We start from the raw sequence: 14,326 nt of genomic DNA, 5'->3' as shown, positions 1-14,326 counted from the left end.
CCCCTCTTCAGTGGTACGGCGCCTGTTTGTGGAGCTATTGAGGGGGGGAGGGGGGGGAGAGCAGATGCCATTATTATTGAAAGAGCTCATAGAGCCCTGCACTCTAAACATTTACCTCCTGAGAAGCCCAGGGACATCATTTGTGGCCTCCTGTCTTTTTGCGACACCGCAGATATACTAGCTAAAGCGAGGGAGCTCGAGGAGATCCAACTGGACGGGACAAATGTAGAGATCTTTCAAGATCTTGCACCATCAACTATACAGAAGAGGAGACTCCTAAAGCCCCTCACGGATAAGCTCAGATCTGAGGGGATTCCGTATAGATGGTTATTTCCTTTCGGAGTCCTCATCGTCCACGGTAACAAAAGATTGACTGTCAGGACACTGGAGGATCTTTCATCTGTTTGGGACTCTCTCCATATACCACCGCTGGACATCCCTTTATGGATGCCATTATCTGAGGGCTACCCGCATTCTCCACTCCCAGTAGTCCCTACCTGGTAAGTAGCTAAGAAGCTGAAATCGCCGAAAGTCAGAAGAAACCCACCAAGGGACATTATATCCTGACAACCTATTGTAACCCTCCTGGGTTTCACCTGAGGTGCCGTCTTTGCTGTTTACCATATTTTTTCGGATATTTTTTCCAGTTATTTTATGGTTATTTCTCACTGATATTTACATATAGAAAGATTCTTGTAATGCTTTAGCTGCTGGGCTTTTAGGGTGGGGGTCTGATCGATCAGGCTATACACGAAACAACACCCCTCCCCCCTAACATGCTCTGTTCGGAGCCTCTATTACCTAAGTCACACAGTATGTTTACTTTACTACACAGCATTGCACTTAATTGGTTCTATGTTATTCTTTGTGCTATTCATTGTCTTTTGTTGGTTCGTGATCATATCTATATTATCAACCATGGCTAGGTTACAAGTTGCCTTTGCTTCATTTAATGTAAAGGGATTAAATTCACCAGTTACGAGGAGTCGATTTTTCCAATTGTTAAGGAAGGCCGGTGCAGACATTGTTATGATACAAGAAACACACTTCAAATCAGGCCGCATTTCTAATCTCTCTCATTCTCAATATCAGAAATGGTACCACGTATGTCAAGAGCTATCAGCATTGGCCTTCATAATAATGTTCCTTTTTTACTGACCGACAAACTTATCGATCCTGAAGGGAGATATCTACTGCTCAGGGGTCAAATTGGTAGCAAAGAAGTTACTATATGTAATCTATACGCCTCTAATGACAAAATGGCTGAGAGAGACATTACACATTATCTCTCACTTTGCTACGGGTCTTGTCATTTTTGGCGTAGACCTCAACCTTACATTGAATCCTATTGAGGACTCATCCTCACAGAAATCTGCTATCTCTTTTAAAGCCTTGAGAGGGATCCATCGCCATTTACAAGATCTTCACTTATGTGATATCTGGCGAACTCTCAGCGCTAATGTTAGAGATTATACCTTTTATTCTAACGCCCATAAATCCTATCAAAGATTGGATTACTTTTTAGTTGGTAGTGGATGTCTCCCTCAGGTGGTGAAGGCTGATATACATTGTATTACAATATCAGATCATGCGCCTATTACATTCACCCTAGAATTACCAGATTCACCTAAAAGGATGTGGACATGAAAACTTAATTCTACCCTTTTAGCATTTTCTGAGAAACTACATAGGTATATCACATGGAAAACCCTCCCCTTCAACACAGCAATCATCTATATGGGAAGCTCATAAGGCCGTGATAAGAGGCGAGTTCATAGCATTAGGGTCTTATCTGAAAAAACAACACTTATCCCAAATAACATCCCTCCTAAATAGTATAGCTGCCCTGGAGAAAACCCACAAAAGATCTCTTGCGATACGAGACCATGAAGAATTGGTCAAATTCTGCAATTCCCTTAAGGATTTATTAAATGTAAGAGCAGCCAAAGCCTATATGCGTATAAAACATAAACACTATGCACACGGAGAAAAGGAAAAAAGATTATGTCTGCCCTTATAAAGAAAAGAATGGAGCAAACTCACATTAAAGCTATCAGAACATTGAACGACAAGACACTGACTGACACATCTGATATTTCATCCGCTTTCTCCACATATTACCGTACCCTTTATAATCTGAGAAAGATGGAATCTCAGAAAGACTCGTCAGAAAGATCCTCACAAATTAAAGAGTTTCTTGATTCCCTGCACCTCCCAACTCTGGGAATTGAAGACATCGAAGCCCCAATTCAATTGGAGAAATCTGCACTGTATTCAACACCCTCTGGTAAAAGTCTAGGCCCAAATGGCCTGCCTGTCTCATATTATAAAAAATTCTTCTCCATACTAGGCCCTTATCTCGAACAATATTTCACTGCTCTTTGGGAGGGAGCACACCCTGCCAAACAATCACTGGAAGCCCACATAGTTGTATTGCCTAAACTGGATAAAGACCCAGAATTAACATTGAGCTATATAGAAACATAGAATGTGTCGGCAGATAAGAACCATTTGGCCCATCTAGTCTGCCCAATATACTGAATACTATGAATAGCCCCTGGCCCTATCTTATATGAAGGATGGCCTTATGCCTATCCCATGCATGCTTAAACTCCTTCACTGTATTTGCAGCTACCACTTCTGCAAGAAGGCTATTCCATGCACCCAGTACTCTCTCAGTAAAGTAATACTTCCTGACAATACTTTTAAACCTTTGCCCCTCTAATTTAAAACTATGTCTTCTTGTAGCTGTTTTTCTTCTTTTAAATATTCTCTCCTCTTTTACCGTGTTGATTCCTTTTATGTATTTAAAAGTTTCTATCATATCCCCTCTGTCTTGTCTTTCTTCCAAGCCTTATAGGTCTATATCACTCAGAAATGCAGATACTAAACTATGGGCCAAAGTTTTGGCTTCACGTATTGCTCCCTTGCTTCAAAAAATAATTTCTCCTGAATAAACCAGTTTTGTTAAAGGAAGGGAAGGCAGGGGCAGCACTTTTAGGGTAATACAGGCAATAGAATATGCTAACCGTACAGGAACCGGTTTAACACTCCTTAGCACAGACTCCGAAAAGGCATTTGATAGGGTGGATTGGAGGTTTATGGAATTAGTATTACAAAAATTTGGTTTCCCAACATCAATCAAGGCCGTCATGTCTTTATATTCTTCACCCTATGCTAGGGTCAGGGTGAATGGTATCCTTTCCCCTACTTTCAACATCCAAAATGGTACAAGACAGGGTTGCCCTCTATCTCCTTCCCTACTTATTCTCTGTCTTGAGACTCTAATACAATCTGTTAGACAAGACACTGCAATTCAAGGACTAACTATCAGGAACTATACCCACATGGTAGCCGCCTTTGCGGATGACATGCTACTATTTCTTACCGACCCGGTTACTGCGTTCCCAGTCCTACTTGATCTATTTGACCGATTTGGCTCATTGTCAAATTTCTAAATTAACCTCCCAAAATGCTCAGCCTTAAGGATTAAAATACCTTACAACATAAAGACATTTCTTTCACAGACAACTAGCACCTAAGACAGATACCCTGTTCCAACTGAATTACCCCTTCTACTGAAAAAGATCACTCAACAACTAAATAATTTAGATATCGCGTTCATGTCTTGGATAGGCCGCAAGAATCTATTAAAAACTTGTATTACCCCAAAACTACTGTACCTCAGCCAAGAAATTGTTTTCATCCTTTGTCTGGAAGAATTCCCGACCATGGCTGTCCTACAAACTCCTGACATTGCCTAAGAGCTTGGACGGCTTTGGACTTCCAGATATTGCAACTTACTACAGGGCGATTTAATTGCGCCTGCACACTGAATTGCTCAACCCTCACACCGATAAACTCGGAGTGAATATAGCTTTACTGTTATTATCTCCCTCTGAGGTATCTAATCTCTGGAAGACTCCTAGCCAGCCCCAGCAGGGTTTGGTAACTCACCTTTTACTTAAAAGGGTACTGTACACGTGGCAAAACTTAGCTGCTCCCTTACAATTAGTAGACTCCCCCTCCTCCCTCACTCCAGCCAAATTGCTTCCTTACCTATTGTTGTATGACTACACAGATGATTTAGGCATCTGGCCCACATTAGGTAATGTCCGAATAAGGGAACACCTAGCAGGTAACTTGACCCCCTCCCTGAAAACCATAAATTATGTTTATAGCACTAAAACATGGTCTAATAGTCATTATATACACTTCCATAACATAAGTTCCCATTTCTTAAAGGCCATGAAGCTAAATACGGCCCAAACCTGGTATGAGACGCTGCTGGATTCTGCAACCCAACGCAAAGGCCTCATTTCTTTACTTTATAGAAATATCTTAGAGGGTAATGTTACAACTAAGCCCATTTACCTAGAACAGTGGTAGAGGGACATGGGTGTAACTTTTTCAGATTCAGAAATCAAACAGATCCTTCAAAATTCTCATGTTATCTCAAAATGAATAAGAATACAAGAGAATTCATACAAAATAGTGAGCAGATGGTATTGCACACCTGACATATTTTGGGGAAAAGTTACAACTGCAATAAATCAGATATGCTCTTTGTCTATAACTCTCACTCCTACTTTAGTTCTGCTTAACAAGTCTGAACACGATTGTCCTTTTAAAAAGTGTGGTGTGTCTGTCCTTTTCAGTTGGCGCCCATGTGGTGTAGCTCTTACCACGCTAAAACTTACGGATGCTCGATATATAGATATTAGTTATGCATAGATGGTACAGATTGTACAAAATAATATCCTGCAGCTTATCCACTCACACCAGACGCGTTTCGGAACTCAGTGCCTTCCTTAGTGGCATTGAATGAAAAAAAGAGGGAATCATTACTTCCTTTTTATTTACTTCAGATCCGTAATAAGACCTGGGTGGGACTCAAGATCGTGATAAACTCTGGTTGGGACTCAAGACCTTCTCCATAGTTCATACTCAGCGATTGTATACATTGCGGTTATATCCTTTCTTTAATTATTATATTATGCCAATATATAAAATCTTATAAAAGTATACAAATACTAAGTTGAAAGATGAAAAATAAAAAATAAAAATGTGCAAAAAAATATAATAAAAATAAAAATACTAGGCATAGACCCGAATTTGAAGATTTTTCTTGATTCTCGCCCAGCCATCTTGGATATAAAGTCCCCCCCTCTCCAATCTCTTTTGATTTTGACCGATTGTATATTTCAGCCCCATTGGGTTTTTAGCTTGTGATGTTTTAAAATGATATAATAGAGAATGTTTCTCATATTCTTTTCTTATGTTGTTTACATGTTCTGCAATACGTACTTTTAACGATCTTCCTGTACGGCCAATATATTGTTTCGAGCATGGACATTCAATAGAAGTAGTATCTTTTAAATATGATGGAGTTGTTTTTACATATGGTTGGAGAATCCTGTTCAAATACTGAGAAAGATTCGAAGTCAAGGACCCTATACCAGACACAATTGGTCTTCCCGGTGGGTTGATAGGATCCTTGTGGATCTTAGGGATGGAATAAAATACTGGAAGTCTCTTAGGGGTTCCCAAGATAAAACCATACTCTCTTTTATTAAAAATGTATTTCTCATGCCAATGTACATAGTCTAGATAACTCCTTATCAAACATTTCCACTGGATCAGTCTGTAAAATCCTATATGTTTCTATATCGGCCAGTTGTTTATTGCACTCCTCTACATATTTATCCATATCTAAAATAACTACAGCTCCGCGTTTATCTGCGGGGCGTATAGTTATTTGTTCATTTTTTTTAACAGTTTAATAGCTTTTATTTCCTCATTGCTCACATTCTTCTCTTGATACTGTTTCTGATGTAACTTTATAATGTGAACCTCTACTGTCCCTTTAAATGCTGCCATTTCCTTACCAATTTCATTTCTCGGGTACATCTTTGATTTTCGTTTAACGTCAGTATGTATATAATTTGAGATTGACGGAATAGGATAGGATTCTTCATATAATATTATACAACATAACTTTCTGATATATTTTTCAATGCCTATATAAGTGCTAAACTTGTCCAACGGTATGCTTGGGGCAAATTTCAATCCCTTACTCAATAGACTCTTTTGGCTGGTACTAAGACTTACTGAACTCAATATTAACTATATTATCCCCTATTTCTTCCTCAATTTGCATTTGGGATTGGGACCTTCGTTTAGTTCTACTTCTTCGTGTTCTCTTTTTCAGTGTGGCCAGTTGTATTGGTTATCGCTGTGCTAATAATTGTTGGGGTTGTTGTGTTGTTAACTATGTTTTCTTGTGTGCCTCCGTGATTGGTGGATGTATGTGGGCTGTGGTTGTGATTACCCCATTGTACATGTGATTGACTGTATGTGCAGTCTTACATTTAGAACTGGTGCTGGATGCGCTGATGTTATGGAGAGACCTGCACCTCTTCATAACTTTGTCGGATTCACCGCCAGCTATGAGGCTTTACTAAGACCAGCGTCTAAAACGCCGGTCTTAATAAATGTGCCCCATAGTTCACACAAGAAGTGTCAGTGTATGTGTGTTAGCTCATATTCTGTATATATGAACAGTGCACAATACTATTTCTCTTGTTCTATGTGCTGCGTGTAATTCCCAGTATCTGATCTTACTCTGCTTGTATGGACACAGCACAGTACCACTTCTCTTGTCCTATATACTGGGTGTATTTGTCAGTATCTGCTCTTATTCTGTATATATGGACACAGCATTAGAAAAAACTAAGACAGTGCGCTCAACTGGCTATAATGTAAGAGGAAGCACGGACAACGCCGGGATCCTAGGCGTCATGGTAGACATCCAAGTAAAGCAGAGAAAAGTCCAGCTGGACTTTTCTCTGCTTTTACTTATAAGGACACAGCACAGTACCACTTCTCTTGTCTGCTCTTATTCTGTATATAAACACTACACTTCTCTTGGCTTGTATGTTAGGTATGACCCTGCACAGTACCATTATTGTGTATGTTTACCCTGCACAGTACCATTTCTCTTGTCCTGTATACTGGGTGTAGTTGTTGTTGTTGTTGTTATCTGCGCTTGTTCTGTATATGATAACCCTGCACAGTACAAGTTCTCTTGTCCTGTATACTGAGAGTAGTTCTCACTATAAGCTCGTATTCCGTATATTCTGTATATGTACACTGCACAGTACCAGTTCTCTTGTCCTCTATACTGAGATTAATTCTCACTATAAGCTCTTATTCTTTATATTCAGTATATGTACACTGCATAGTACCAGTTCTCTTGTCCTGTATACTGAGATTAGTTCTCACTATAAGCTCTAATTCTGTACATTCTGTATATGTACACTGCATAGTAGCAGTTCTCTTGTCCTGTATACTGAGAGTAGTTTGCACTATAAGCTCGTATTCTGTACATTCTGTATATGTACACTGCATAGTAGCAGTTCTCTTGTCCTGTATACTGAGAGTAGTTCTCGATATAAGCTCTTATTCTGTATATTCAGTATATGTACACTGCATAGTACCAGTTCTCTTGTCCTGTGTACTGAGTGTTGTTCTCACTATAAGCTTTTATTCTATATATATGGACACTGCTGTCACGGCCTATGGTGTGTTCAGTGACACGCTCCTTCACTTGTGGTTGCCCATGGCAACGTGTGGTGTTGTGTGCATGTGGTTGCAGTGTATCGGCCTTCTGGCTGATCCCCAGGACATGGTTGCCACGCATGCAACAGGTGGAGTGTCTGCTTTATTTTGTGTCTATTCCCCTTTAAGTTGCTGTCTTCCCTTGCCTGGTGTAGCAAGGGTTAACTCCCTTCTTTGTGTGAACACTGGGTGTGTCTGTGTGTGGGTGTGGCTACTTGGGCCTATATAGCTTCTGCTGTGTTCAGAGGTCTGAGGGGTACTTCAGCCATGATTTGCTGGAGTCATCCTCCTGGTTATATACCATCTGCCAGTGGGGGCCACCCTTGTGGTCATAGATGTTATATGTGATGTTATGTTGATGTTATTTTCATTTTCATGTTTAATGCAGCTATGGATCTGGGTTCCTGTGTGTGTATGTGTGTAGGCTGTGTCCATTCATGTATGGTGTGGACATCAGCTTGTGAGCACGGGATCCAGTCAGCAAGGCTGTGGCAGGTAGGTTTGAACTAGAGTAGTTCACCTGCCATATCCATATGTCTGTTTATGTTCCCCTTCTCCTTGCAGCTTGGCCAGTGAGACTCCTGTTCCTCCGTGCCTAGGAGGAACAGGTCGTCCTACCCTGCTCCTAGTCCAGGGCCACCCTGAGGGCTAGTAGGGACTAAAGGTTCCGGTGTATGAGCCCTCCCACCATCAGGGTTGGCTCATACGGTTAGGAGTCAGGGTCAGATTGGGGACGCAATAGGAGGCGACCTGCTCCCTAATTCTGTTGTCCTGACTGAGCAGCCACTAACATCTTCTGGCATCACACGGCTGAGGATTTCCCCCATCCTCAGCCGTGACAACTGCACAGTACCACTTCTCTTGTCCTGTATGCTGGATGTAATTCTCGGTTTCCTGGTCGTCCTATGGCAGCACACTAGAAATGGGTTTTATCCCCTAGGTACAATCAGAAGAAACATATTGAACAGCAGTATACAATTAAATAATTAACTAATTAGGGCTCATGCACTCAAGAGCGTATTTTCTTTCCCTGTCCGTTCAGTTTTTTTTGCAGAGCGTATGCGGAACCATTCATTTAAATGGGTCCACGAAAAAAACGGAAGGTACTCCGTGTGCATTTCATTTCCCTATTTCCATTCCGCAGAAAAATAGAACCTGTCCTATTATTGTCTACAAATCACATTCAGTGGCTACATTCAAGTCAATGGTTCAGCAGAAAAAGAACTAATGCATACAGAATGAAAATATGTCATCCGTATGTCATCCGTTTTTCTGCGAAACCATCTGTTCTACATTTTATGCCCAGCCCACTTTTGCCATATGCTTCGTGTTTACAAATATTGGCTGAGCACATGTGCAGGAAAGGGATGTGGAGAGCCTAATTTATCTTATATAAGACAGACCCCCAAATCTGGGACACCTGCAGTGAGGGCTACTATGATCAGGTAGCCAAGGAGCGTGCATGGGAGGAGGTTGCGTGACACATGCTGCCGACCCAATGGGAGAAGGGCAATTCCAAAAAGCGCCATGACCTAGGTAAGACCACCCATGGTTAAGTTAAGCAGGGGTAGTTCATGTTTTGCGCCACAACTATGAAGGGGGGTACCCAGGAGGATTTAAATTAATTGCAAAGATGTACCTCCTCCTCAGTACTTGTTTTGACAGTTAACTCTTAAAAATGCATAATTTGCAGGAAGTCTATGTTGTGTCTTCAACACTTCAAATTTTTGCGCTATTTTAAAGCATACAGGTGAAACTCGAAAAATTTGAATATCGTGCAAAGTTCATTTATTTCAGTATGGCCTCATGCACACGGCCGTTGTTTGGGTTCACATCTGAGCCGCCGTTTTGGCAGCTCGGATGCGGACCCATTCACTTCAGTGGGGCCGCAAAAGATGCGGACAGAACTCCGTGTGCTGTCCGCATCCGTTGCACCGTTCCGTGGCCCCGCCAAAAAAATATAGCATGTCCTATTCTTGTCTGTTTTGCGGACAAAATAAGGCATTTTTACAATGGGCCGTCTGTTCCGTTCCGCAAATTGCGGAAGGCACACGGGCGGCTTCCTGTTTTTGCGGATCTGCGGTTTGCGGACTGCAAAAAACTGGACGGTCATGTGCCTGAGGCCTAATGCAACTTAAAAGGTGAAACTAATATATGAGATAGACTCATTACATGCAAAGCAAAATATTTATTTGTTATAATTTGGATGATTATGGCTTACAGCTTATGAAACCCCAAAGTCACAATTTTGAGGTACCCTTTGCTCAGGGGATATGGATTAATTGCCCTGCCCTATAAAAACACACACCAGTTCTGGGTTTGCTTTTCACAAGAAGCATTGCCTGATGTGAATGATGCCTTGCACAAAAGTGCTCTCAGAAGACCAACGAATAAGAATTGTTGACTTGAATAAAGCTGGAAAGGGTTATACGGTATCTCCAATTTTTACATATACCCATGCTGGGTGAGAGAAATATCTCTGTAAATGACAACTTTAAAAAAAAATTTATACAAAGTTGTCAATTTAGAGAGATATTGCTCTCACCCAGCATGGGTATATGTAAAAATACACCCCAAAACACATTGCCCTACTTCTCCTGAGTACGGCGATACCAGATGTGTGACACTTTTTTGCAGCCTAGGTGCGCAAAGGGGCCCAAATTCCAATGAGTACCTTTTAGGAGGGCATTTTTAGACATTTGGATTCCAGACCTCTTCTCATGCTTTAGGGCCCCTAAAATGCCAGGGCAGTATAAATACCCCACATGTGACCCCATTATGGAAAGAAAACACCCCAATATATTCCGTGAGGGGCATGGTGAGTTCATAGAAGATTTTTTTTTTTGGCACAAGTTAGCAGAAATTGATTTTTTTTCTTTTTTTTCTCACAAAGTCTCCCTTTCCGCTAACTTGGGACAAAAAGTTCAATCTTTCATGGACTCAATATGTCCCTCAGCGAATACCTTGGGGTGTCTTCTTTCCAAAATGGGGTCATTTGTGGGCTGTTTGTACTGCCCTGGCATTTGAGGGCCTCCACAATCATTACATGTATGGCCAGCATTAGGAGTTTCTGCTATTTTCCTTTATTGAGCATATGGGTAATGAGACTTTTTTTTCCGTTCAGCCTCTGGGCTTAAATAAAAAATGAACAGCACAGATTTCTTCATTCGCATCGATCAAAGAAGGGAAAGGCGTCTGCCAGGACATAGGAGCTCCACCCAACATCCAAACCCACTCAGCTTGTATGCCCTGGCAAACCCGATTTATCCATTCACATCAATCGATGTGGATGAATAAATTATTGGCAGAAATTTATTTATTTTTTATAAAAAATGTTTGCCAAAGCATATGAACACCGCCCCTCAGCTCAAAAGCCTCGGGAAACGTATCTTTTTTACTGCAGAGGAGAAATCTCATCTTGCAGTGCCGCATACACCGACTTTGTGTAATCTGACAGCAGTGCAATGCTTCTCTCAGACTCTCAGAATGCACATCAGTGCTGCAGCTGGTTGATCGCTTGGTCCACCTAGAAGGTAAAAAAAACAGGCCGCAACGCAATAAATTTATTAAACTTTTATAAACTTTATATAACATTTGAAACAGAACATTAGCTTTTTTGCTTACCTGTGATTTTTTATTTTTTTTTTACCTTTAGAGGACAAACCTCTCCTTCCCTCTCCATGGGACAATGTGCAAAGCGCAAAGCGCCCAGAGATGTGGCGAAGTACATTATGCACTTTGTTCCAGGTGAAAGGAGAGGTTTATTACAGCTCTGTGTGAAAGGGCCCTAAGACCCCTGTGTGCCTGTCCTGTGTCACGCAATCCCTATACTAATAGTGTACCTGTGTGTGGTACTTACGGAAACACTCCCCTATGCATAGGGCAGGCTGGTCAGGACAGTCAGGACAAAAAAAGGTGGTGTCACGCCTTATTCCAGCCCTGTTACAGACACGACATCTTTTTCTTGGGGAACGCTGAGTTGGGGTACCAGGATAGACACTTGGGAAGTGTCTGCCATGTAGCCAGCTAGCTACATCAGGGACCTGGATACATGAGTTCCGAAATGATCTCTTTCTGGAATTTTAGGAAGAATCCTGTTCTCCCAGCCTTACTGTAGAGAACAAACCTATTATACAGAGCCAATTGAATTAAATAACCAGACACCTTCTTATACCAGCGTCTGGTGCGGCGGGACACTAAATAGGGAGCCAACATCTGGTCATTGAAGTCCACCCCTCCCATGTGAAGGTTATAGTCATGGACAGAGAGGGGTTTCTCAATGACTCTAGTTGACCTTTCAATTTGCACTGTCGTGTCTGCGTGAATGGTGGACAGAAGATAAACGTCCCTCTTGTCCCTCCACTTCACCGCCAGCAGTTCTTGGTCACACAAGGCAGCCCTCTCCCCCTGTGCAAGTGGGGTATTAACGAGCTGTTGGGGGAAGCCCCGGCGACTAGGTCGCGCTGTGCCACAGCATTGAATTCCAACTAGATGTAAGTGCCGAAAAGGGCCACGCTTGTGTAAAAATTGTCCATGTATAAGTGGTACCCCTTGTGGAGTAAGGGTGACACCAAGTCCCAGACAATCTTGCCACTGCTCCCCAGGTAGTCAGGACATCCGAACGGCTCCAGTTTTGAGTCTTTTCCTTCATAGACCCTAAAACTATATGTATAGCCTGTGGCCCTTTCACAGAGCTTATACAGTTTGACCCCATACCGGGCGTGCTTGCTGGGGATGTACTGTTTGATGCCAAGGGGCCCGGTAAAATTTACTAGGGACTCGTCTATGCAGATGTTCTGATTGGGGATATACACATCTGCAAATCTGGATGACAAATGGTCTATGAGGGGCCGAATTTTGTGGAGCCGGTCATAAGCAGGGTGGCCTCTTGGATGACAGGTTTTATTGTCAGTAAAATGCATAAAGTGCATGATGCCCTCAAAACGTGCCCTGGACATAGCAGCAGAGAACATGGGCATGTAATGTATTGGGTCTTTAGACCAATAGGACCGCAATACATTTTTTTTTTGTTAGACCCATGCTGAGGATAAGGCCCAAAAATAATTTAAATTTGGAAACTGTGACTGGTTTCCACCGGAAAGGCTGGGCATAGAAGCTTTGGCGATTATAAACTGTGTGGCATAGCGGTTGGTTTCTGCCACAACTAAGTCATAGAGATCCGCGGTGAAGAACAGCTCAAAAAACTCGAGGGCCGATCCTAAATGAGCTGTCTCCACGCAAACTCCAGACTGGGCGGTGAAAGGGGGCAATACGGGTGTGGCGGAAGCAGGGGAGTGCCAATTTGGGTTTGCCAGCACCTCTGGGAGACTAAGGGCTCTACGGGCCTGTGAATGTGGTGGCTGCGACGGGGGAGTTACTGCACGTGCCACCGTACCAGCTTGAACTGCCCTCCTGGTGCTCGCCACTTCACCAGGGAATACGGCAGTGCTGGTAGAAGTTCCAGGAGGTGCTGCGCTGCTGGTGTAAGCCGCACCATAAAAAAGATCAGCACTAGCACCACTCTGCTGCAAATGAGGCTCATCACGCGGGGTATGCAGAACACTGACATGGGATCGGGTACGCCTGACCGTAGCAGGGACCTCAACCTCGCCATCTTCACTAGCGGTTAGAGTGCCACTGCTGTCTACAGGTTCCTATTCTGAACCACTGGATTCAGCGGGTGAGGCGTCCCCATCGCTTTCATCCATCACAGCCAGAATCCTGTAGGACTCTTCAGCGGAATACCCCTTGTTTGACATTTTGGGCTCACTAAATTTAGGGGGTATTCCTCTGAGACTACCCAGGAAAAAGAGCACACCTGCCTAGTAAAAAGGAGTGCTTGTGAAGTAAAGCTGCGATCGCTAATAAAGATCCAGAAAGCTCAAAAGTGATCTTTATAGCGCCGCAGTGATTTTACGGTGTTTTTGCAGTGATCAGAAAAAATATATTCTGTGGGGCGGACTGAACGCAAGTGTGCGCACAAGATCAGGTCTGATCGGGCGAACACTGCGTTTTTTGTAGAGCCTAAGGTGATCCTAATGTACTGATATAGATCTGATTGCGATCAGTCTTGATCACTTACAGATACTATATAGTACTAGTGCTGATTAGCGACAGCGATGACGCTAATCAGCGACTAATCAGTGACTGCGGTGCGGTGGGCGCGAACTACCTAACAAGGGACCCTTACAGGGGGGTGATCAATGACAGGGGGGTGACAGGGGGGTAATCAGGGGTTAATAAGGGGTTAATAAGTGACAGGGGGGGGTGTAATGTGTGTGTGTCTGGTGATTGGTACTACTTACAGAGCTGCCTGTGTCCTCTGGTGGTCAATCCAAGCAAAAGGGAGCACCAGAGGACCAGGTAGCAGGTATATACAAAATAGCATCTGATATACCTCTTTCATTGGTTATTTTAAAAATCTACAGCCTGCCAGCCAATGATCGCTGCCGGCAGGCTGTAGATGAACTTATGAACTGCGCTATCCTGTTCACAGGAAATCTCGGGTCTCATGAGAGGACGCCAATACGCGTCACTGAGCCTGAGACTGCCGCCGCCCGAACACCGATCAGCGTTACGTGTGCGGCAAGTGGTTAAGAGCCTCAACCAGGACCCAGTATGGCCCCAAACTCAGACCCGCCCAAGCACATTTTCCTAGCCCCTGTTTTCACAGGACCGGCAATCGGCTTGGCGCCCGCAATCCCCA

The sequence above is a fragment of the Bufo gargarizans genome, chromosome 1 (genome assembly GCF_014858855.1).
Source record: "Bufo gargarizans isolate SCDJY-AF-19 chromosome 1, ASM1485885v1, whole genome shotgun sequence".
Taxonomy (NCBI): domain Eukaryota; kingdom Metazoa; phylum Chordata; class Amphibia; order Anura; family Bufonidae; genus Bufo; species Bufo gargarizans.
This window is presented reverse-complemented; position numbering follows the sequence as displayed.